The sequence below is a fragment of the Podarcis raffonei genome, chromosome W (assembly GCF_027172205.1).
Source record: "Podarcis raffonei isolate rPodRaf1 chromosome W, rPodRaf1.pri, whole genome shotgun sequence".
In the NCBI taxonomy this organism is placed as follows: Eukaryota; Metazoa; Chordata; class Lepidosauria; order Squamata; family Lacertidae; genus Podarcis; species Podarcis raffonei.
Window position 1 is genome coordinate 443,669 of NC_070620.1, and position 25,761 is coordinate 469,429.

Genomic DNA, 25,761 nt, shown 5'->3' on the forward strand with positions numbered 1-25,761 from the left:
ACTCTACTTGGCAGAATGGGGACAGATAGCTGAACTATAGAGAGCAGGCTAAGGCGTACGTGGGCCACAGTGGCTGCCCTGCCCCTTCTTGATGAGCATCAAGGCTGGGGGGACAGAGAAAGAGGTCCTGCAATCCCAGGCCAGGCCAGGAAAGGAATCCTTATGCCTGGTACCCACCAAGAGTAGCACATGCTCAGCTGCAGCAGAAGGGGAGAGCGTGGACTACTGCGCAGGGACTGAGAGCAGCAGTGGTGGTAGTAGGATGGGCAGGGGAATGACTGTCCTCCAACAGGGTCCCTCCCCAAGCACCCTGAACCTGCTGCCAATGCCCTGGAACCATGTGGAAAGCCAAGTGTGCAACCGTGTCAGGAGTCAAGAGGAAAAGGTGGAAAGGGCGAAGCACAGGGAAGGGAGCTGGCACATGGCAAGATGGCACAAGGGGAAGGGCAGGCACCAGAGAACAGAGGCTGGGCCTTGCCTCTTCCCTCCCAACTTCGTCTCCAGTCACGCTTGGCACCTTTCGTAGTCATCCGCCCCCAGCAGGAAGCCCAGGAGGAAGCCGATGGCACTTGGCAGAATGTTGGGCAGAGGCCGTAGCAGGAGGCTGGCAAAGAGGGTGGCTGCAGGGAAGCAGAAACATTTGCATGAGAGGAGGCGGGAGCAGGAGGAAGGCCAGCTCCCAGCCAGGACAGGCAGGCCTTACCTAGCATGTTGCCACTGACGTTGTTGCTCTCAGAGTATTTCAGCAGCTCCCGCAGGAAAGCCACCACGAAGCGGACAGTGGCAACTGGCAGATCACCTGCAAGACAGGGAGGGGCAGAGCTTTGCTAGAGGAGGGACATGGATCACTAGCACAGTGTGCTTGTTATCTTTGCAGGTTTAGACCTGGCATAAAAAAAAGAATGTTTAAAATGGTAACTGGACTAGAACTCTGCTGGGAACTTTGGGGAACAATACAACTGTAGAGTCGGAAGGGACCACGAGAGTTAACTAATCGAACCCCCTGCAATGCCTAAGGTGGGGCTCGAACTCAGGACACTGAGATGAAGAGTCTTATGCTCTACCAACTGAGATATCTTGGGGGAAGGGCCATAGCTCTGCAGTAAACTACCTGCTTTTCATGCAGAAAGTCTCAGGTTCCACCCCAGCATCTCCCAGGAGGGTAGGGAACATCCCTTGTCTGAAATCCTGGAGAGCCACTGCTTGTCAATTTCGACAATACTGAGCTAGGTGGCCCAGTATATGGCCGCTTCCTGGGTTGGAAATTCAAGCGAGGTTCACTGAAACAGGTGGGCTATTGTTACAAGTCCTGGTCAGAAAGCAAAAAGGCAACATGTGCGTACCCCACCCCCCTCCACAACCGAGAGGGATGGTTATCAAAGGAGACATCAGCAACCTCTGCAGTTAACAAGGCTTCCCAGACCAGACCCCCTTCATGGATCACTGCCTTGCCGTGGCGAAGGGGTTTGAAGAACTCAGAGAAGCTATGAACTATGCCGAGCAGGGCACCCAAGATGAACAGGTCATAGTGGAGAGTTTTGACCAAACGTGATCCACCTGGAGGAGGAACTGGCAAGCCACTCCAGTATCCCTGCCAAGAAAACTCCATGGACAAAGACAACAGGCATATAAAAGTTATGACGCTGGAAGATGAGCCCCTCAGGTCGGAAGGCGTCCAACATGCTACTGGGGAAGAGCGGAGGTCAAGTACAAGTAGATCCAGAGCTGATGAAGCGGCTGGGCCAAAGCCGAAAGGACGCTCAGTTGCGGATATGCCTGGAAGCGAAAGGAAAGTCCAATGCTGTAAAGAAAAATATTGCATAGGAACCTGGAATGTAAGAACCATGAACCTGGGTAAGTTGGAGGTGGTCAAAAATGAGATGGCAAGAATAAATATTGACATCCTGGGCATCAGTGAACTAAAATGGACGGGAATGGGTGAATTCAGTTCGGATGACAATCATATAATAATAATAATAATAATAATAATAAATTTTATTTATATCCCGCCCTCCCCAGCCGAAGCCGGGCTCAGGGCGGCTAACAACAATCAAATAATCAAACAATCAAATAAACCAACATTCTAAAAATATTTCATTATAAAATTAATTAAAATCAAGTTAATGGCAACCATTAAGCAAAACTCTGTGCAGGTTGCCAGAGGAGGGAGTCAGGCTGCGCCCTGACCAAAGGCCTGGTGGAACAACTCTGTCTTGCAGGCCCTAGTCTCTTCTGACAGAGCGTTCCACCAGATATCTACTACTGTGGGCAAGAAACCCGGAAAAGAAATGGAGTGGCCCTCATAGTCAACAAAAGAGTGGCGAAAGCTGTACTGGGATACAATCTCAAAAATGATAGAATGATCTCGATACGAATCCAAGGCAGACCTTTTAACATCACAGTAATCCAAGTTTATGCACCAACTACTGGTGCTGAAGAAACTGAAATAGACCAATTCTATGAAGACTTACAAGACCTTATAGAAGTGACACCAAAGAAGGATGTTCTTCTCATTATAGGGGATTGGAATGCTAAAGTAGGGAGTCAAGAGATAAAAGGAACAACTGGCAAGTTTGGCCTTGGAGATCAAAAGGAAGCAGGGCAAAGGCTAATACAGTTCTGTCAAGAGAACAAGCTGGTCATCACAAACATGCTTTTCCAACAACACAAGAGACGACTCTACACATGGACATCACCAGATGGGCAGCATCGAAATCAGATTGATTATATTCTCTGCAGCCAAAGATGGAGAAGCTCTATACAGTTAGCAAAAACAAGACCTGGAGCTGACTGTGGCTCAGATCATCAGCTTCTTATAGCAAAATTCAAGCTTAAACTGAAGAAAGTAGGAAAAACCACTGGGCCGGTAAGATACAATCTAAGTCAAATCCCTTATGAATACACAGTGGAAGTGAGGAACAGGTTTAAGGATTTAGATTTGGTGGACAGAGTGCCTGAAGAACTATGGATGGAGGCTCGTAACATTATACAGGAGGCAGCAACGAAAACCATCCCAATGAAAAGGAAATGCAAGAAAGCAAAGTGGCTGTCAAATGAGGCCTTACAAATAGCAGGGGAGAGAAGACAAGCAAAATGCGAGGGAGATAGTGATAGATACAGGAAATTGAATGCAGATTTCCAAAGAATAGCAAGGAGAGACAAGAAGACCTTCTTAAACGAGCAATGCAAAGAAATAGAGGAAAGCAATAGAATGGGAAGAACCAGAGATCTGTTCAAGAAAATTGGAGATATGAAAGGAACATTTCGTACAAAGATTTCCATAATAAAGGACAAAAGTGGAAAGGACCTAACAGAAGCAGAAGACATCAAGAAGAGGTGGCAAGAATACACAGAGGAATTATACCAGAAAGAAATGGATGTCTCGTATACCCCAGGTAGTGCAGTTGCTGACCTTGAGCCAGACATCCAGGAGAGTGAAGTCAAATGGGCCTTAGAAAGCACTGCAAATAACAAGGCCAGTGGAAGTGATGGTATTCCAGCTGAACTATTTAAAATTTTAAAAGATGATGCTGTTAAGGTGCTACACTCAATATGCCAGCAAGTTTTGGAAAATTCAGCAGTGGCCAGAAGATTGGAGAAGATCAGTCTACATCCCAGTCCCAAAGAAGGGCAGTGCCAAAGAGTGCTCCAACTACCGCACAATTGCACTCATTTCACACGCCAGCAAGGTTATGCTTAAAATTCTGCAAGGAAGGCTCAAGCAGTATGTGGACCAAGAACTCCCAGAAGTGCAAGCTGGATTTAGAAGAGGCAGAGGAACCAGAGACCAAATTGCAAACATGTGCTGGATTATGGAGAAAGCTAGAGAGTTCCAGAAAGACATCTACTTCTGCTTCATTGACTATGCAAAAGCCTTTGACTGTGCCGACCACAGCAAACTATGGCAAGTTCTTAAAGAAATGGGAGTGCCTGATCACCTCATCTGTCTCCTGAGAAATCTCTATGTGGGACAAGAAGCTACAGTTAGAACTGGATATGGAACAACTGACTGGTTTAAAATTGGGAAAGGAGTACGACAAGGCTGTATTTTGTCTCCCTGCTTATTTAACGTATATGCAGAATTCATCATGCGAAAGGCTGGGCTGGATGAATCCCTAGCCGGAATTAAGATTGCCGGAAGAAATATCAACAACCTCAGATATGCAGATGACACAACCTTGATGGCAGAAAGTGAGGAGGAATTAAAGAACCTTTTAATGAGGGTGAAAGAGGAGAGCGCAAAATATGGTCTGAAGCTCAACATCAAAAAAACGAAGATCATGGCCACTGGTCCCATCACCTCCTGGCAAATAGAAGGGGAAGAAATGGAGGCAGTGAGAGATTTTACTTTCTTGGGCTCCATGATCACTGCAGATGGTGACAGCAGTCACGAAATTAAAAGACGCCTGCTTCTTGGGAGAAGGGCAATGACAGGCCTAGACAGCATCTTGAGAAATAGAGACGTCACCTTGCCAACAAAGGTTCGTATAGTTAAAGCTATGGTTTTCCCAGTAGTGATGTATGGAAGTGAGAGCTGGACCATAAAGAAGGCTGATCGCCGAAGAATTGATGCTTTTGAATTATGGTGCTGGAGGAGACTCTTGAGAGTCCCATGGACTGCAAGAAGATCAAACCTCTCCATTCTGAAGGAAATCAGCCCTGAGTGCTCACTGGAAGGACAGATTGTGAAGCTGAGGCTCCACAAATCCCTTCTGATTCTATGCTTCTGTACACACCGCAGACCAGCCAGGAAGAGATGGGGCTCTGGGGCCAACCTGGCGACAGAGGTGGCTGTCATGTGAGCACTCAAGGCAGCGCTGATACAGTTCATAGCAAAGGACTGGTTCTGGCACTGCCTCCAGGAAGATGAGCAGAGCTTCGGCCACCGAGTGGTTACTGCCAGCTATTGACAGCCTGGCAAGGAAAGTGTTCTGTCCTGTTACCTGCAGCCTGCCTCCTTCCCAGGCTGGTCCAAAGCAAGAAGCTTGGTCCTTATACATCTGGGCCCACCTTGCAAGTTCCCCCTTTTGGCACAAGGTGGACCTTGAACCCGCAGCCCTGAGATTAAGAGTGTCACGCTCTACCAGCTGAGCCATCCCACTGTAATTATCCCACACCTCCCCTCTTGACGAAGCTGCCTGCAAAGCTGATATGCCGAGGAAATGTCCTTCTGCAGGCATGGTTTCAATCCAAACAACAAATACTCGTGGTCAACTCCAAAAGTGCGGTCAAGAAACCCTGCTTGCCAAAGAAGAATTGAACGCACCCTTGAAGCTCCTTTGCAGCCATGTCTTTACCTGTCTCCACACCTGACACCACGTATGATGCTAGATGTGGGGCCTGCGGGCCTGTCAAGATTCCCCACCTCTGCTCTATCTAGCCAGGCTGATGTTTTCAAATGGGGGTTAAAGCTGTGAAGCTGTTTGGATGCATGACTGGACTTGACTGTGGGCATTTCATTGTGCTGTGTCCCAGAGCCTTAAGGATGGGGTGGCCTAGGAACCTAAGCCACCAGGTATATAAAAGTCAGGTCCACTCCAGCCAAGAGCGAAAGAAAACCACCAAGCAGCCCTGCTCCCCAACAATGCCCCCCAAAGAGGATATGAATCGTCTCGGGAATGCTGGTGTCCAGGCACTCAGTTATCTCCTGCAGCTCGTCCTGCATGCCCGGGGTCTGGAAGAGGTCCTCCTGAAGCAGAGTATCACCCATGCGTTAGGAAGGGTTGAGGTACATCCTGGATAGCATGAAGAACAATCCAGCCCTGGGGTGCATAATGTGAGGTCGAGGAATGCCACAATGGAGAGAAGCCCCTCACCAAGAGAGCTGGCACAAGGGCTGAGAATTGTATCCCGCCTGCTTTCCACAGTAGCATTCCTACTACCCTTCTCCTGATTTGGGGCAATGGGAGAGTGAAATCATTCCCCGCTTCTTCTAGTGGCGAGTCTCAGAGAGCCGCTTTGCTAGGGAGAGACAGACAATGGTTGGGAACACTTGGGTTCTTCTGAGCCGCTCTAAGGAAGACCGTATGCTGGATGTCCCACCCGCTGCCGCTCCACCAAGGTGCCACTATACTCACAGCAGGAGCTTGTAAGAGCGAGTCGGTAGCTAAGATATAAATCAATTGTGGCGTTTGGAACCTGCACACCCCAAAACTGGTACTGGATTCCAGCCCACACCCATCCTTTCAATGGTACCGTCCCCCTCAGCTCACCTGGTGGCAGGCATTCTTGAAGAGGTGGTCCACCAAAAGCCAGATCTCCTTGGCCGCTCAGTGGAGTCATCACCATCCTGGGGTACGATATCCAGAAACTGCTTCTCCTGGAGGTCCAGTGACAAGCGGGGCTGGCATGAGAGCCTGACAGAATGTGTGCCTGTATGCATTCTTTCCTTGCTCCAGCTGGGTGGACAAGTCTTGCCCTCTGAGGCCACAACTAGGGCTGGGCGATAGCTGGCTTTCAACACGGTGATATATCACTAGCTAAACATTGCAATACACCAATATATCGCAATGTCTGAAATAAGATGGAGCTATATAGAGGCATTGGCTGCCTTCACGGTTTCCCCCGCATTGTGATTTTTGCTGCCCCCTGCAGGAGGGCAGGGGAAAGCTGAACCGGCAGAGTCCACAGGGGCTGCAGGAATCTAGAGAAGCATTGTCTGGCTTCACAGTTTCCCCCCACATGGTGTTTTTTGCATAGTACACACACACATCATGATTCGCAATATATTGCCAGGTCAGAAATTATGAAACCAGTCTCACTATCTAGACTTCAAGCTGAGTTGAAAATATATCGCCTGGCCCTAGCCACAGCAAGCATCTCAAGTGGGGAAACAAAAAACAAATTGCTCGCACCCCAAATCCAAGCTCCCCCTCCCCCTATTAATATGCAGCTCGTAATCCTCCCACTCCGGATGTGCAGTTCACCCAAAAGCTTACTGAATATGCAGCTGTGGACATGAGGTTTGGCTAACATTTTATTTAAATTGTTGGGTGAAGGGCAGGAAATAAGTAACAAAAACAGCAACAGAACATGGATGGGTCTTCATAGGTTGATGGGCTGCAGCCCCAGCCAGCATGATGAGATGATGGGGTCACATGTTCACCACCCCTTGTCTAGAGCACGATGCAGAGGCAGTGGTAGAAACTGAGCAACAGCTGGAGCCCCAGCCCACGACTTTGTCTGGGCAATGCAGCACACAGCAGCTGGTGAACCATGCCTCCGGCCTCCTTCCCATCTTCCTCTCCAGAAATGTTCAGGGTGGTTAGTTCTATCTCAAGCTACCACATTCAAGAGAAAGAGAAAGAGAGGAGGGGGGAGCAAGAGAGCTTTAGGAGCACAGCAGTGGCAAGCAGCCCATCACTAAAAGGAGTTGGCAAGGATGGAGAATTTGATCCCCTCATCCCCAGGGCAGCTGTTGATTAGGAACCAGTTCATCCCCCCTCCCCCCCCCCCCCGCCAATACTCCCCACCCCTGGAGAGAGAGAGAGAGAGAGAGAGAGAGAGAGAGAGAGAGCGCACATTGGTGTGGGGAATGACACATACTGTATCAGAGTCTTAGTGCAAGAGTAGCTGGTGCATGCTAAAGAACACAGGAGCCTTGCTGGGTTAGATCAGCATTTTGTTCCCACAATGGCCAACCACATGCCCTTGGGAGTCCATAGGGACATGGGGACAAGAGCACTCTGTCCATCATGTTCCCCAGAAACTGGTAATCAAAAGCATGTGGTTTGTGATAATAGTGGCAAGAAATAGCCCTGACCGGTAGCCACTGATAAACATATCCACCATGGTTCTAAATGTCTACAGCTGTCCAAATTGACAGTCACCACTGTCTCCTTGTGGCTATGATAATACACCCAAGTAGATCTGATTTTGAGAGGAGTGACATTTCCCTGAGCCACCCCAAAGCACCCACTACCGCTTCCCAAATGCCAGTGCTCAGGTGGTAAGAGTAAGCCAGAGTGGCATAGCCTGTGCAGCAGTGGCTGAGCACAGAGACAAGGAGAAAACTGGCTCTTGGGGCCAGAGGGGGCTGGCGCCTGCATCATGAGACTGGGCTTTCTGCCTCCCGTGCTGCCAATCGCAAGCGGACCCAGAGTCAAGCAGCGCAAAATCAGTTACAAGCAGTGATGGCAAATTCTGGTTTTGTCTCCGTTCTCCTCTGCCGAGTTCTACAAGGGCCACGTTGAGACTAGGGAAGAGACCAAAGCAGAGAGCTAGAGCCACCACCTGGACTGGATTTGAGTCAGAAGGCAGGCAGGTGCGGGTTGCCTGAGAGGAAAGTCAGGTTGGTGGGGTAGTGCCTGGTTTGCCCTAAGGGACCAGCTGCCACTGCATGGAGCAGCTGCTGATCGCTGACAAGGGCAACTCCATTTACGTGCCTTCGAGGCACATGCACACTGCCGCAAAGCTGGAAGGGGCACTTGAAGGGGCAAAAATGTCCCCCCCCCCAAGAGCACCAAAGCGGCAAAGCGGCATGGAAACAGCATCTCGACTCCCTCCCAGGAGCTTTGGCACCGACCTCTCAGGCCTGCGGAGAGTTGGAGCAAGGAGTTTTGCAGGGAGGCTGCTGGTTTTCAAAAGGCCTTTCAAAAGGGTTTCCGGAAGTTTAGAGGGTGTTTGCAGGCTTTTCCAATGCTGTCCCCAATATACGCAATTTCATTTAAACGCACGGTACCTCGGAACGCAACCCCCGTGTAAACGGGGCGTTGCCTGTACCTGATTTGAGCCCGCTACAAGAACATCTAGAGGATAGCAAACCAGCTGTTACCTTTTCTAGGAAGCTGTCTTCTCCCTGAGATCAGAGGAGGAAGGCAAGAGCAAAAGACAACCCAGGGTGTTAATGGCACAGGCCCTGAGAAGAGAAAGAAACAGCCCGTTGGCTGAACCGTATCTGGGCAGATGGCAGGGAAATGCACACGGTTCAGTGGCCCTGCGAAAGGGCAGGTGGGAGGACCAGAACCTGGGATGACTCAGTCAAGGCAAACAAAGGGCATGAACAGCACACAGGAAGCGGATGCACAGCTACAGAAGCTGAATGCAGCGGAGGACCCCCAGCCCCCACATTTCTGAGTGGAAGAGCAGCGGTTTTTCAAGCAGGCAAGCAGAGTGGGAAGGCTAGACATCCAGCACATGAACCTGCCAGGTAAATCAACCCCTTTCCCTACCAGGTCAATAAGTCTGGTGACGGGAACTTCGCCAAGCGGCTGCCTCATCCAGCACAAGGCTTCCAAGGAGGTCCCGAAGCAGCTTGGTAGGTAGCTCCCACTGATGGTGAGGAAATAGTCCTTGCCACGGTCAAGGTGAAGGACAAAGGTAGCCTCAATCTTCTCTTCCTTGCTGACGTACACCTCCAGGGAAATGTCCCCCGTCTCACCTAAAACGGGAGGAGGTCAGGTAGATACACTCTTTGGCACAGCCAAGTTGGCTTGTCTGTAAATTAAAAGTGAAGACAGTGAAGAATTGAACAGAAGGACACCATGCTGGATCAGGCCAATGGCCCATCTAGTACAGCATCCTGTTCTCACAGGTGTATGGGGGAAACCTTAACTTCAAGAATTAGGAAAAGAAGCGACTCAGTTCCCACCCCCACCCCACTTTCCTCTCTAGTCCTCCAAAGCAGCAGCTGCACAGAAGATGGTGACAGGATACTGGGGGGTGAGAGAAAGTGATCCTAACAAAAGAATATAAAAAGGGAAAGGATTTTTGCGCCCCCAATGTAACTTTCTTTTTTAGTTTACATTTCATTGAGTTTTTAAAAGTTTGGCTAGTTCTATATGATCCCCAAGATATTTTTGTGCCTCCACAACATAAAAATACGCTTCTTTTTTTAAAAAAAGTAATTTTTGGACGGACTGCTCTCACTGGTTCCCTGCGATGCCAAAAGGTGTTTTGGGACCCTCCAGCATTGTTTGGCTTCAATTCATTTGTGTGTGTGTGTGTTTGTTTAAAGCTGGTCACACACACTTTTACACTTTGGGCTCAGCTGCTTTGACGTGTGGCCCTTGGAGGCTTGAGCATGGGGCAATGCAGCCCACAAATGTTAAGCCTCCCCTGCTCTACCAAACTCCCAAGGTTTGAGGGAGGAGGGTTGGGAAGAGGAGGAGAAAAGGAAGGCCTTCCCTAGATGACCCTTGCGGTCCCTTTCCAACTCTACAGTTCTCTGATTCCAGAGAGAGACGCGCTGGGCTCCAAGTATCCCTCGCAGGGCTCAGCGCGAAGCCATGGCTTCCAATACTGGCTGTCACTGAGCTTGGGGTTAAAGGAGAAGTGGAGGGTGACCTGCCCGTTGTTTGTGATCTGGAACTTCTCCTTCTGCAGCTGCCAGAACTTCACATTCTCAAGCGGAAACTGCAGAGCAAAAGGGGGGGGGAGGAGGAAAGAGAGTGCTTGCCTTCAGCAGAGGCAAGGAAACGTGCTCCAGGGGGAAGTTTGTCCTTGGCCCCGGGCTCTCATTTAGGGGACTGCACATGCAACAGGTCCACGTGGGGCTCTCCAGATCTTGCTGCACTTGCCACTGGCCATGTTGGCTGGGGATGATGGGAGTTGTAGTCCAGCATCTGGAGGGCACCACGCTGGCTACCCCTGGAGTCTTTGCCTGCGAGGAGGAGGAAGAGGCTGCCGCTCAGTGGAAGGGCATCTGCCTTGCATGCAAAGGTCCCAGGTTCTATCCCCAGCATCTCCAGGTAGGGCTGGGAGAGATCCCCCGGAAATCGGCACTTCCGGGGTGGCGCCATCGGTAATGGCGGATTCCCTCTGACTTGGAGGGGACCGGCTCTGCGGAAATCGGGTCTGCACCGCTACTGCGCAGCGGGGACCCTTCAAAAATCACAGGCGGGTGAAGCCTGTGACCGTGGGACTCGGCGGGCACCTTTTGCGCCCCCCCAATTGCGAAGGAGTCCGGTTAAGGGCTCCGGAGCGGAGCGGGGAAGTGGCGCGGTGCTGTGAGTCGTCTGCTTCTTCCGTGGAGTGAAGCCGCGTAGCCGTTGCCGGAGAGCGCTGCCTTCTTCTTGGAATAATTTGGCTGTAAAACAACGAACCGTGAGTAGGCTAATTTCAGAACTAAAGGAACTTTAAAAATTATTTGGTACTGAAGCGGAGAAGCATAAACAGGAAGTCTTCCTTCCGTTCTTGTAAATGGAGTAAAGCAATGAACTTGTAAGCGGAAACCTCAAAGGACGTTGGTAAAGGATTATAATCCGAACATCAAATAAGCGATTCCCCCCCCCCTTGATTGCAAGGGAGGAGGGGGGAAAGGATCTGAACTGTATTTCCCTGCAAAAAGAGAGAGGAAGAGGAGCTAAAATCCACTGCTCAAAACCCTGGAACGGGCTCCCAGTGAACAGTGAAAATGCCGTATTGAGAAACGCGCTGTTGCTGAAAGTATCTTTTCTTTTGACAGTTAACTCTGCATCTGAGATACAAGTAAGACACAATATTACTGACTGGCTTCTCCTGATTTCAAAGTATCAGGAAACAATTGAGATAGAAACTGTTGTCCTTTTGTGACTGGGGGGCGAAAGGGAAAAGTTAGTTACTTTAAGACATTTTTGACTGTTACTGCTACTGTGTCCCCCTAGAGGAACTTTGAAATTATCACAACAGCAGCTGGGCCAAGGGAATTTTCCATTTCAAAACAAACTCTGACTCTGAGCGTGTGACTGACCTTGACTTTTATCTCGAGGGTTATGGCAGATGGGAAAGACAAGATAGACTTGGTACAAGCAACAAGGTCTGGCAGAGTATTTCGTACAGACGGTGGGCTGCAAAGAAGAGCTTCGACATCTGGTCCTGCTGGTTTACCAACAGCAACTCCATTGGCACAATCTAAACCTAAAGGTATGGCAGCTGACGATGCCCTGGCCCAGGCACTTGGTAAAATTAATGAATCTTTGGAAAGAATAAGCAAACAAGTAGCCGAGGCATCGGGCAAAATTGACCAAAACACTACAAGTATTAATCAAAACACTACAAGCATTAATAATTTGGGACAGAAGGTAAATACCAATACAGAAACTATTCAGAAATTACTACAGGAATCCACTTAGACACGAAAGACAGCTGAAGAGGCAAAAGAAATTGCAACTGCTACAGCCGCCGTTGTAGAAGAGAAGATACCACCGTTACACAAACAACTTGAAGACCACAGATCAATATTGTCTATGATTGAGTTGAAGGAGAAGCAAGCAAATTTAAGGGTCAGGGCGGTACCTGAATTGGAGAAAGATAATTTGATTGAATTTCTTACACAGGAATTTGCAGACTTTTGGAATCCAGATTTGGAGAAGGATAGTTTCAAGATAGTGAGTGCTTTTAGACTTGGAAAAGGAGGGAGGAAGAACAGGGTGAGAGACTGTTTGATCACCCTTCGAACAAAAGAGGAGAGAGACAAAATCTTGAGTCTGCACTTCCAGAAGACCTTGGAAATACATCAGTCAAAAGTGGAGATATTTAAGGATATTCCGAAACACCTTTTGGACCTTAGGTCCAATTATAGAGTTTTAGCTGCCCTGTTGAGAAGTAACGGAATCTTTTTCAGGTGGGAATTCCCCCAAGGCCTGTCCTTTGGCTACAAAGGGAAGAAGATAAAAATAAGATCAGAGGACGACAAAGACAAATTTTGGAGAGATCACGGAGAAGACCTGCAGAAGAAAGTTGCAGGAGAGTTAAGAGCACTTGTAAGTGAAACTTTAGATACACCAGATTTACCTCCTGAATTAAAAGACCGCCTAAAGAAGGTGATACCACCAACAGAGCAGGAACAGGCACTGGGTGCAGTTGGAGGAGAAGCATAGTAACTACATCATGGCTCTGCAACTACTAAGTTGGAATTGTAATGGTTTGAATTCCCCTCAGGAAAGGAGATCTGTGTTTCATTTATTAAAAAAGGAACAATTGGACTTGATTTGTCTACAAGAAACACATATAACAAGGTTACACAGGAAACTATTGATTAATAAAAGACTTGGTCAGGAGTTTATTTCATCGGACAAGGTCAAAAAAGAGGGGTAGTGATTTATGCAAAGGAGAGATTACTACTGAAATTTTTCTTTAAAGACGACCAAGGAAGATTTGTGGCAATTGAAATTCAAACACAGGGAGAAAAATTTTTGATAGTAGGTGTCTACGCACCAAATGAGGGGAAATCTGATTTTTTTAAGAAGTTGCATGAGATCCTGATGGATTATTTGGATTACAATGTGATTTTGATGGGAGACATGAATGGAGTGGTATCTACACATATGGACAAGGCACAAAGACAGGTAGTCACTAAGGATGGTAGACTACCGAAAACTTTCTTTGAGATGACAGACAACTTGGATTTAGTTGATATTTGGAGAAGAAAGAGCCCCTTGGCCAAAGAGGGAACCTTCTTGTGATGGCCTGGGATTCCGATTCTGAGAGTGAACCGGAGGAGTCCCAGCCGGCACAGGAGTCCCCGCCTCCAGGGCCGGCTGAACTGGGGCAGGGCCTTGATTCTGAGGAGCCTGCACCTGTGCCGGATCCTCAGGAGCAGGCACCAGGTGAATCCATTCTGGCCCCAGAGGTGGTTGAGGACTCAGTGCCTACAGGTGAGTCTTCCCCTGGGCCCAGTAACCCTTCAGCCTCTCCTGAACTGCAGAGGCTTAGGGCAGAGAGGCGAAGGGAACTGGTTTCTCCCAGGAGGGGTGCTCGCCTTAAGGCCAGGAGAGGCGGGGCTCCTGGGGGCCGGGACCGCCCCTGGCCTCAGAGAAGATAAAGGCCAGTCAGCCCGGTCCCAGGTTGCGGGAGCAACGTCATCATTGAAGAGCTGTTTCGGCCAGCATCCAGTCCTGTTTCTCCAGTGTTCCTGTTCCCCGCCCGGCTTCCTGCTTCTGACCTTCCAGCGTTCCTGTTCCCCGCCCGGCTTCCTGCTTCTGATCTTCGAGCGTCCCCGTCCCCGCCCGGCTCCCTGCTTCGGACCTCGCCTCGCACCTTGTGAACTATTTCCAGGCTAGTGACTCAGGACTGAACTTTTGACTACGGTAACAGTAACCTTCCCCCCGGGACCAGCACACTTCTTTTCTGAAGCCAAAATGACATGGACTAGAATTGACCAAATATGGGTAACTAGAGGAATGGCACCAAAGACAAGAAAAGTGGAAATCTGCCCAAAAACCTGCTCCGACCATAATGCTGTCAAGATGGAAATGAAATTAACACCAACAGGTTCCTTTAGATGGAGGATGAATGACACCTTATTTAGAGATGAAGAAGTGTTTAAGAAGGCCCAAAAAACCTTGAGAGACTATTTTGAGATAAATATGAGCACCAATGTGGAAAAAAGAGTAATCTGGGACGCTAGTAAAGCTGTTATGAGAGGGTTCTTGATACAACAGAATGCAATAAAAAAGAGAATCCAGAATGAGAAGAAGGATAAAATTTTGGAGAAAATAAAGGAAAGTGAAAAAAAATTGAGAGCAAAACCCAAGTCGCAAGAGATTTTGAGAGAAATAAAGTTATATCAAGTGCAATTTATGAAAATGATGAATCAAGAGATTGAATGGAAAATTAAACAAATGAGACAAAAGACATTTGTGTCAGCTAATAAATGTGGGAAACTGTTGGCTTGGCAAATGAAAAAAAGACAAAAATTAAATACAGTTACAAATTTAGAAGTGGAAGGAAGGAACATACAGAACCCAGCTGAGATTAGAAATTGCTTCCAGAGGTACTTTAAACAACTATATACACAAGGGCCACAGAAAGAAACTGACGTAGACCGATTTTTGAAAACAAATGGACTACAAAAAATTTCTCAAGAAAATAAATTAATGTTGAACTATAAAATAACTGAACAGGAGATAGAAGGTGCCATTCAGAATATGCAATTGGGTAAATCTCCAGGACCGGATGGACTGACTTCTAGATACTACAGATCTTTAAAAGAATGGCTAGTACAACCTTTGAAAGAGGTCTGTAACGAAATAATGGAGGGGGAAAGGGCACCAGAGTCGTGGAAAGAAGCATATATCACACTTGTACTGAAAATAGAGACTGAAAAGACGCAGCTTAAGAACTACCGACCCATATCACTGCTTAATGTGGATTACAAAATTTTTGCAGATATCTTGGCTAAAAGACTAAAAAGAGTTGCAGAAAGGTAGCCGTGTTGGTCTGCCATAGTCAAAACAAAATTTTTTTTTCCTTCCAGTAGCACCTTAAAGACCAACTAAGTTACCATTACTGGCCCCAACAACATCACGCATACCATCTCGGGACTATTTAATTGCTCATCGTCTAACATTGTATATGCCATCAAATGCCAACAGTGTCCTTCAGCTCTCTATATTGGACAAACAGGCCAAACCTTACGCCAAAGAATAAACGGACATAAATCGGACATCAAGAATCACAAGACAGAGAAACCAGTAGGAGAACACTTCAGTCTCCCAGGGCATTCTATACAAGATCTCAAAGTAGCTGTTTTACTACAAAGGAATTTCAGAAATAGACTGGAAAGAGAAGCTGCTGAATTGCAACTCATTACCAAACTTAAAACCATGGAGAGACCTGGTCTGAACAAAGACATTGGATTCTTATCTCATTATACATGACAAAGCCATTTTTCACCTTCTCATCCCTTGCTTTTTCCTGTAAGACCTATTGCAGTCGTTAAGAGTCGTCAACAGGCTCATCACAGCTATCTGCCAATCACCCATTCCCACCACCCTTCTGAGTAATACCCCTCCCCACCTTCTCACTATATAGAGGGATCTGGCAATTTCTGTTTCAGTGTATCTGAAGAAGTGTGCATGCACACGAAAGCTCATACCAAGAACTAACTTAGTTGGTCTTTAAGGTGCTACTGGAAGGAAAAAATTTTTTTGTTTTGACTAAAAAGAGTGTTAGTGGAAGAGATACATAAAGACCAAGCAGGCTTCCTCCCAGGAAGACATTTATCTGACAATGTGAGAAACATAATTAATATTCTAGAAAAACTACAAGTGAATATAAACACTAAGGCAGTTTTAATATTTGTGGACGCGGAGAAAGCTTTTGACAACACTTCTTGGACTTTTATGAAAAAGAACTTACAGGGTATGGGGGTAGGCCAAGGTTTTGAAAACGGTATAAGTGCAATATATTCAGAGCAAAAGGCTAAATTAATTGTAAATAACGTGGTGACGGAAGAATTTAAGATAGAAAAAGGGACATGACAAGGTTGCCCAATATCCCCACTGCTTTTTATATCGGTCCTGGAGGTTTTGCTGAATATGATTAGAAGGGACCAGTTGGTTAAAGGTATACAGGTCGGAGCCAAACAGTACAAATTGAGAGCATTTGCAGATGACTTAGTATTGACGTTACAGGAGCCAGAATCTAGTACTAAAAGGGTTTTAGAATTGATTCAAGAATTTGGTCAGGTTGCAGGGTTTAAACTGAATAAGTCAAAAACCAAGGTTTTAGAGAAAAATTTAACACCAATTGAGAGAGAGAGGTTTCAGAATGTGACAGGTTTAACAGTGGTTAAGAAAGTCAAATACTTGGGGATCAACATGACAGCAAAAAATGGGAATTTATTTAAAGACAACTATGAAAAATGCTGGGTTGAAGTGAAAAAAGATTTAGAAATATGGTCAAATTTGAAGCTTTCACTGCTGGGCCGTATTGCTGCGATAAAAATGAATGTATTGCCTAGAATGTTGTTTCTGTTTCAGGCATTGCAAATTGTGGACAAAATGGACTGTTTCAAGAAGTGGCAGAGAGATATTTCTAGATTTGTCTGGCAGGGCAAGAAGCCTAGAATAAAATTTAAAATATTAACAGATGCAAAGGAAAGAGGTGGATTTGCCCTGCCAGACTTTAAACTTTACTATGAATCAGCAGCTTTTTGCTGGTTGAAAGAATGGCTACTTCTTGAAAACACAGATATTTTGGATTTGGAAGGTTTTAATAACGTATTGGGATGGCATGCATATCTGTGGTATGACAAGGTCAAAGCGCATAAAGCATTTAAAAACCATATTGTTAGAAAAGCATTGTTTAATGTTTGGATAAGATATAAGGACTTATTGGAAAATAAAACCCCAAGGTGGCTGTCACCGATGGAAGCGAAAGCTCAGAAAAAGCTCAATATGGAGATTAAATGGCCGAAATATTGGGAAATTTTGGAACAAGAGTGAGACAGACTGAAATTGCAGAGTTTTGAGAAACTAAAGAACAAAGTGCGAGACTGGCTTCATTATTATCAGATAATGGAGGCATATAATATTGGACAAGAAAATTGGCTTCCAGGTGGAAAAATCAAAATTAGAAACTGTTAGAACCCAAAACTAAGATTTTGTCAAAGATGTATAACTTGCTGTTGAAATGGAATACTCAGGATGAAATGGTTAAATCGGCTATGATTAAATGGGCACAAGATGTTGGACATAACATAATGATGGCTGACTGGGAACAGTTATGGACCACAGGTATGAAATTTACGGCATGCAATGCCCTAAGAGAGAATATTATGAAAATGATATACAGGTGGTACGTGACCCCACTCAAGCTTGCAAAAATCTATCACCTGCCCGATAATAAATGTTGGAAATGTAAAGAAACTGAAGGTACATTCTTTCACCTTTGGTGGACGTGCCCAAGGATTAAGGCTTTCTGGGAGACGATATATAATGAATTGAAAAAGGTATTTAAATATACCTTCCTGAAGAAACCAGAGGCCTTTCTCCTGGGCATAGTCGGCCAATCGGTGTTAAAGAAGGATAGAACTTTCTTTATGTACGCTACAACAGCAGCAAGAATATTTATTGCAAAGTACTGGAAGACACAAGACATACCCACTCTGGAAGAATGGCAGATGAAGGTGATGGACTGCATGGAATTGGCGGAAATGACTGGCAGAATCCGAGACCAGGGAGAAGAGTTGGTGGAAGAAGACTGGAAGAAATTTAAAGACTACCTACAGAAATATTGCAAAATTAATGAATGTTAGAATGATGGTGGATTGAAATTAAGTGGTTTCTAGCTGTAATGGTTTAAAAGAATATGAAAAAATGGTTTTTTAAAAGTAAAAATTTAATGTTATAACAATTTAAGATTAAAGATCAGGGTAAAATAAAGAGGGAAAGAAACTGCTGAACTAATAAATTGAACTGGAATACAAAAAAGGGAGGTATGAGGAGGTCCGGGAAATGAAAGATAAGTGATGAAAGTTTGATTGTTTTTAACTGTTTTTATTTTGTATTTTTCCTTTTTCCTTTTTCCTTTTGTAATATTGTAAAAACCCTAATAAAAATTTATAAAAAAAAGAAAGAGATCCCCCGGAAATCAAGACTGAGCTAGATGGGCCAAGGGCTTCTTTCCCCCCTGGTCTTTTTGCAGCAAACCCTCTTTAAGGGGTTGGAGAGGATCCTATTCGTCTTTACCTCCCTCCAGGGAGGGAAGGAATTCGTTCTCCATCCTGTCCATCAACTGAACAATACCCTCCACAACCTTCACCTATGGGGGGGGGCAGAGCACATTTGTTGGGGCTATGGACTAAAGGGGGGGCATGAGTTAAGAGCAGAAAGGCCTGCTGCACCCCCCTGTTCCCAGCCCTGAAAGAGGCAAGCACTGTAACTCTGAGAGCTTCCCCAGGATGGCAGCGGCTGTGACTTCCAGAGCCAATGGGCTGAAGCCAAATGCTCCAAGCCAAGTACCACAGAAGCTCCATTGGATGAATGGAGCCAACGGTTAAGGTATACAGTTCAGCCCATGTGGTCTGCCATGCCTGCAGGAGCAGCGTGTACTCAGAAGAGTGGGGAATGGAAGCCTAGGGATTTAACAGAGCCAAAACCTGCCCACTCCTTGCACCGGAAGTCCTTGGCCAAGGAGGAGCTCTGTGGAAAGGGGCCTGGTTGTTGGTCAGGGCCTGCCCAGATTCGAGGAGGTGCCACATGGCAGGCAACTAAAAACCCTGAATAGACGATAGCCCTGGCCAGGGCAGGGGTTACCCCTGTGAGGAAGAGGGAGCTCCTTTTCAATTCCATGTGGCTTCGGTAGCTGAGCTGATTCACGCTGCCTCCTCTCCAGAGGATTGGCTCACACCATGCTGGCACACGGCACTTCCCACTGCAAGGAGACAGTTGGACTGGCTGAGGCAACACACAAGGCTCACGCAGTCAAACTTTGGCTCCACACACGGCCTGTGATCTTGACCACGGTCCGGAGCTGGAGATGATGGGGCTTGGGAGTCCAACTTCTGAAGGGGCGGACCTTGCAGGTGTGCAGGCATGTTGCCTCATGGAGAGAGTTGTCAGGAAATCAAAAGCTGCCTTCGACCAGGTCAGAATGAATTTCTGACCTCCCCCAGTTTGGATTCCTACATTGCAGGGGGTTGGACTAGATGACCCTCGTGATCCCTTCCAACCCCACAATTCATTAATTAAGTCTACTCTGGCTGGCAGCAGCTCTCTGTGGCCCAATCCTTTTTCAGGTGGAGGTGCCATAGAGTTTCAACTTGAGACTCTGCATACAAAGCATATGGCACACCACCAAATGATGATCCTTCCCCAAAGCAAGGGGCCCCGTTATTCTTGTTCAGACACTATTTTTTCAGTGATCCAAAAGACCCTTTCTGGCACCTGAAATGCTGCCCAAAGGAGCCTGCCGTTTTCCGGCTTCGTCACTACATGTTCCGCCTGTCCTTTTGATTTCCCCATTACCACAGCAAGAGCAATGAAACTAGCAGGCCTAGGTGGCTTCTGACAGTTGTCAAGAACCACAAGAATATGCCAAATCCTGGATGGTGAGGCTCAATGGCTACTAGCCATAATGGCCACCGAACATACTCCACCAAGAGAAGCAGTATGGCTTGGAGGAGGGGAGCGTGCTGTTGCATCTCATTGGCCAATGTGAGAACAGGATGCTGGGCCAGATGGACCAATGGCCTGATCCAGCAGGGCTGCTCTCATGTTCTTATGCCCTGGCAGACTCATCTTGAGAGAGCACCAAGTCTCATTCCCAGACTTCCTTGACACAAACAGGATTCTCTGCTTATACACGCCATGAAACAGAGGATGCTGGTTATCAGGACAAATGTGGGGGAAAGGCTGCTTGTGGAAAAGGAGCCAAAACATTTCCAGAGACTTTGAGCAGGGACGGCTTGAGGAAGACAAGATATCACAGCCTTGCATTTCACAACTCGCCTAGCAGCCTTTGGCAACCCGGAATTCCATGCAAGCAAAGTGAGCAGGTGAAGGAGAGCTGGATCTCTCTCTTCCTCCGTGGCTTGGTGTCCATTCTGGCTGCAGAGGAAAGGAAGTCCGCCCAGCCCTCAACTCTAGCCCTCCTCCAACAGCTTGCTTAGCAGAAAGCCATTTGTTACTAGCCTGCTGAGGAGGATGGAAAGGCAGGACACTACTAGCATCTCAGCAGACTAGGAAAAACAAACAAGCCTTGCAGAAGAATGATTGAGAGGACTTACTTACAAAGGCTCAACTATCAAGCAGGATCTGTTTTAGAGTCGAATTTGTACGTCGGGATGAACTTGATCTCTCCCTCTGTGAAATCAGCAAAAGCTGTCTTTTGGGTACGCTGAATGTTTAAAGGTAAAGGTACCCCTGCCCGTACGGGCCAGTCGTGTCCGACTCTAGGGTTGTGTGCCCATCTCACTTAAGAGGCCGGGGGCCAGCGCTGTCCAGAGACACTTCCGGGTCATGTGGCCAGCATGACTAAGCTGTTTCTGGTGAACCAGAGCAGCGCACGGAAACGCCGTTTACCTTCCCGCCGGAGCGGTACCTATTTATCTACTTGCACTTTAGGGGTGCTTTCGAAATGCTAGGTGGGCAGGAGCTGGGACCGAAGACGGGAGCTCACCCCACCGCGGGGATTCGAACCGTCGACCATGCGATCGGCAAGCCCTAGGCGCTGAGGTTTTACCCAAAGAAATCGCTTATCAGCAGAGAAGCAAAAGACCCCCTGTTGCCTGACAATGGAGTCTATTAACAGCCACTGTTGTGCTGGAAGACCAAGGTGAAGTACTAGTAGGTTAAAGTTAAAGGTAAAGGGACCCCTGACCATTAGGTCCAGTCGGCGTACAGCTTCCGGGTCATGTGGCCAGCATGACTAAGCCGCTTCTGGTGAACCAGAACAGCACACAGAAACAGCGTTTACCTTCCCGCCGGAGCGGTACCTATTGATCTACTTGCACTTGGACGTGCTTTCAAACTGCTAGGTTGGCAGGAGCAGGGACCGAGCAACGGGAGCTCACCCCGTCGCGGGGATTCAAACTGCCGACCTTCTGATCGTCAAGCCCTAGCCTCTGTGGTTTAACCCACAGTGCCACCCGCGTCCCTACTAGTAGGTTAGCCAAGTGCAAAAAAAGGGGTATACCTGCTGAAATCCTATCATATACCCAATTATTAAAGGTACAGGATGCTTGTGCATTTTTGCCCCATGTCATCTTAAATTACTTTGCTGCATCACACGGCAGGAAAATCCTCTAACTCAGGAGCAGCAGACACGTGGCCCTCACAATGCTGCAGAACTACAGTTCCCATCATCCCTGATTACTGGCCATGATGGCTGGAGCCAACAGGAACTGCAGCTCGGTAACATCTGGCAGACCACAGGTTAGCCATACCTACAATAGACAATGTTATATGTACCAATAATCCATACAAACTGTTAACAACCACCAGAATACACCCCCGACACTAGGAGCAACTGCAAAACCATCCTTTTGCATCCTACGTTGGCTCCCAGGACGTTTCTGAGCACAATTCTCAGTGTTGGCGCCAACCTTTAAAGCCCTAAATGGCCTCAGCCCTGAAAGAGTGCCTCCATCCCCATTGTTCAGCCCAGGCATCAGGGTCCAGCACCGAGGGCCTTCTGGCGGTCTCCTCACTGTGAGAAGCGAAGTTACAGGGAACCAGGCAGAGGGCCTTCTGAGTAGTGGCACCTGCCCTGTGGGACACCCTCCCGTCAGATGTCAAGGAGATAAGTAACTATACAGCCTTTAGGGAAGTTTTTAATGTTTTATGATGGTTTTGCATATGTTGGAAGTCTGAGGCTGCCCCCCCTTCCCTTCCTTGCAGCATCCTCCTCAAAGGGCTAAGGCATGACTACGCTCACAGAGTTGAAATCCACCGTAAGGTGCAGCAATCAGGCCTCTGTTTCAACACAAAATACCAATGATCCTTATGCCAAGTGGGAGAAAGGTCGTCAACATGATGAACACACAAACCTTGGAGAGAAAAATGTAAAACAAAAAGCATCAGCAATTTAATTGGACTTAATGGAAGTCTCTGCTGATAAGAACATGTGAGCAACGCAGATTTTCCAGACAGATGCAAAACCTAGAGCAGGAAACCTTAGACCTTTAGATATTGCTGGACAGCAGCTATGCTGGGGCTGATGGGAGTCCAACAACATCTGGAGCGTGTGCTGAGCTAGGAAAGCCCTCTAACTGGGAAACTGCAGAGCAGTCCTACTTATTCCAAGGCAACCCTCCAACTTAATTGGGACTTGCTTCTAATTCAGGTTGCACAAACCTGCAACCTTAAAAAGCATTTGTAGAAGTCGCAGTCATCCTATGTTATAGCTACACTTTGCTCCTAACTGTCTGAAAGTGGTTTCTCTAGCCTAGGCTGGGGTATCCCAGACAAAGGAAATAAACAGGGCAATATCCTAAACCACCACATATAACACAAAGATGTCTCTCACCTGGTCGTAGGTCAGAAGTCTCTGAAGCTCATTTTTAGTGATCAGATGACAATGCTGGAAAAAAGCAAAGAAACCACAGCTACAGGCTAGCTCACGGGGTCGGGGGTCGGGGGTTGGGGGGCAGCCTGCTGCCACTTCCTGCAATATGTAGTAAGACTGATAACTAGGATTGGGCAGTATGATCATATTAGGCTAGTGCTCTGTGAACTAGACTGGCTCTTGAACTGCTTCCAGGCCCAATTCAGAGCATTCCATTTGGCCTTTAAAGTGTTTCAAGGTTTCGGAAAAGGGTACCAGAAGAAGGCCCACTTATTTTTGCACTGCCTCTCCACTGACTAGAATCTTTAGCAGGGGCAGCCCTTTCCCAGGGAACTCCTGCTCTTTCAAGTATGGCAGGGCCTTTTCAGTCATGGCACCCGACCTTTCAGAATAATCTCCCAAAGAGGTTCACCTGGCCCCTGCTTTGATGTCCTTTCAGCAAAGTCTTTTAGAATTTCCCCTGGTTCTTTATTTCATGAGCAGGGCGCTTGTGGCCCTCCAAACCCTGCTGTAGTACACAGGAACATAGGAAGCTACCTTATACTGAGGCAGACCATTGACCCATCAAGCTCAGGACTGACTACATGGACTGGCAGCAGCTTTCATGCAGAGATCATGCCCAGCCCTATCTGCACACACTGGTGACTGAGCCTGGAACCTTCTCCATGCAAAATGGCCGCTCTGCTTTCGCGTTACTGCCCTTAACAAACTGCAACTCCCACCCCGATCACTGGAGAAGTTGCCCACATTTGCTATAATCTAATCTAATACATCTCTGCCACTCGGTTTATGTTGCTCTCTACTGGCTGCTCTAGTAGAAACCTTAGTGGTGCAGCTGCAGCAGCAGGGATTGCCGACACTGCACCCTCCTGGTGTTGCTGAAGTGGAACTCTCATGAGCCCCAGTCAGCAAGGCCAATTCTTAGCAATTATGGGAATTTTGGTCTATCAACATTTGGAGAGCACTATGCTGCCTGCCATAAAGAAGGCTGATCACCGAAGAAATGATGTTTTTGAATTCTGGTGCCGGAGGAGACTCTTGAGAGTCCCATGGACTGCAAGAAGATCAAACCTATCCATTATGAAGGAAATCAGCCCTGAGTGCTCACTGGAAGGACAGATCCTGAAGCTGAGGCTCCAATACTTTGGCCACCTCATGAGACGAGAAGACTCCCTGGAAAAGACTCTGATGTTGGGAAAGATGGAGGGCGCAAGGAGAAGGGGGCGACAGAGGACGAGATGGTTGGACCGTGTTCTCGAAGCTACCAGCATGAGTTTGACCAAACTGCGGGAGGCAGTGGAAGACAGGAGGGCCTGGCGTGCTCTGGTCCAGGGGGTCACGAAGAGGCAGACACTGTCAGTATATGAAAACGTCGAAGCAGCACACAGCTAGCTTGTTGACATCACATGATACGGCTATCTGTGGGAAAGAATTTCCCAGGAACTTCACAGGCTGGATAAGTCTTTGTGAAGAGTGTAATTTGAAACCTTCCGACTGCGCATGTTCAGGAATTTTGTCAGACTTGCTAGAAGAACTGAACTGAAAGGACGTGTTTTTCTTTAGTGCTGTAATGTCAGAAATAAACATCATGTAAATAGATTTCTGACTTATTTTCTTTCCCCTGCGGAAGCAGGAGGGAGGGGTTGTGCATTTTACCCATGCTTGGGAAAATGTCGCCTATCAAAATCTCCCTGGTCAGTCTGAGATATCAGCCAGAGGAGGTTACCGGTAAGCAAGCTCCGAGGACACTGAGAGGGGCCAGCCTCTATGGAGGGGGCTTGCAAACCGACAAGTGGTAGCAGAGCCCGATGGTTGCAACAACAAGACAGCTGAGCACCAGGTGGGAGACTTTTTTTTGCTGATAAGCAGCGATCCACGGACCTCTGCGATGCTGATTTATGGCTGGATGCTGAACGCGAATTGGAAAACTTCTTCGGTTCCCTGAGAAAAAAGCTCCTGTTTTGGATAAAACAGAGCGCAGAGAAGCCACATACTTCGCATTCCAGAGCTGATAAGAAGTTCTGTTGCTATGTGACAAGACGTGAGTACTTTTTGAGCAAAATTTATGGGCTAGTTAACTTTAAAAAGCAAAGAGAGAAAAGAAGCTTCAGAAGCGAAAGCAAGGCTGGATTTTTCAGCGACGCTTGTTGTAAACAAACTGTTGGAAAGGGGACTTTCCAAGCAGAGCGCAGCTTGCTGATTGCTGTTGGATTGCAGCAAAGGCTTGTTGTTTACAGATTCTCTTGGAAGGGGATTTCCAAGCAGCTGGGCTGACTGCCAAGTGCAAGCAGCTTGTAAACAGCCCAATAGACTATTGGATTTTCCAGCTTGCTGCTAGAAAGCTGCAGTTTGGGATTAAAGATGGCTCTGTTCTCTCAGAAACTGAATAGCCAAAACTGGCTAGAATGGTCATTTGCAATGGAATTCTTGCTTGTGGGAGAGCAATTATGGGACTTAGTCCAGACCCCACAGCCTGTTGCTGTACAAGCACAGGGGAAGAAGGCTGCAATTCAAAGTGAATTGAAACAGCGTGTGTTAAGAATTTTGGCGGAAAATGTGGACGCTTATCTTGAGCCAGTCCTAAAGGGTGCAGAAGAACCAAGGGTCGCTTGGGAGTCACTCCGCAAAGCTTGTGAAGCTGAGGTGGGAAGCAAGGACCGAGAATTGGTTGCACCAAAGGGTGAGAGCCAAGATGAAGCTAGCCAAATTCTTGAGAGCTCATCGAAAGCTGGGAGGAGCTTTGAGCCACAACAAGGAAGTGAAGGAACTGTTGCTGCTGTTGCTGTTGCTGATCCTGTTTTTGCTGCAATGGCTGTTGCTGATGGGGAGAGTGAAGCTCAGAAATCAAGCACCCCCACTACTATTGCTACAGAGGAGAAAGCTGTAGCTCAGAACGCTGTTCGTCAGGAGACACCACATCAGGAGAAAGGAGCTAGAGGGAGCTCTGTAAAGCCTGAGGCTTCAAGCAAAGGTTGTACCCAGTCCCAGGCAAAACCAGATATGGCTTTGATGTCCCTAAAAGCCACATCATCCGTGGAGAACTCATTTATT

At 47.3% G+C, this 25,761-nt stretch overlaps 1 pseudogene; it reads right to left on the reverse strand.

The window, feature by feature from the left end:
* Positions 1–504: 504 nt before the first annotated feature.
* Positions 505–25,761, reverse strand: part of LOC128406100 (inositol polyphosphate 5-phosphatase OCRL-like) — a 29,934-nt pseudogene continuing 4,677 nt past the window's right edge.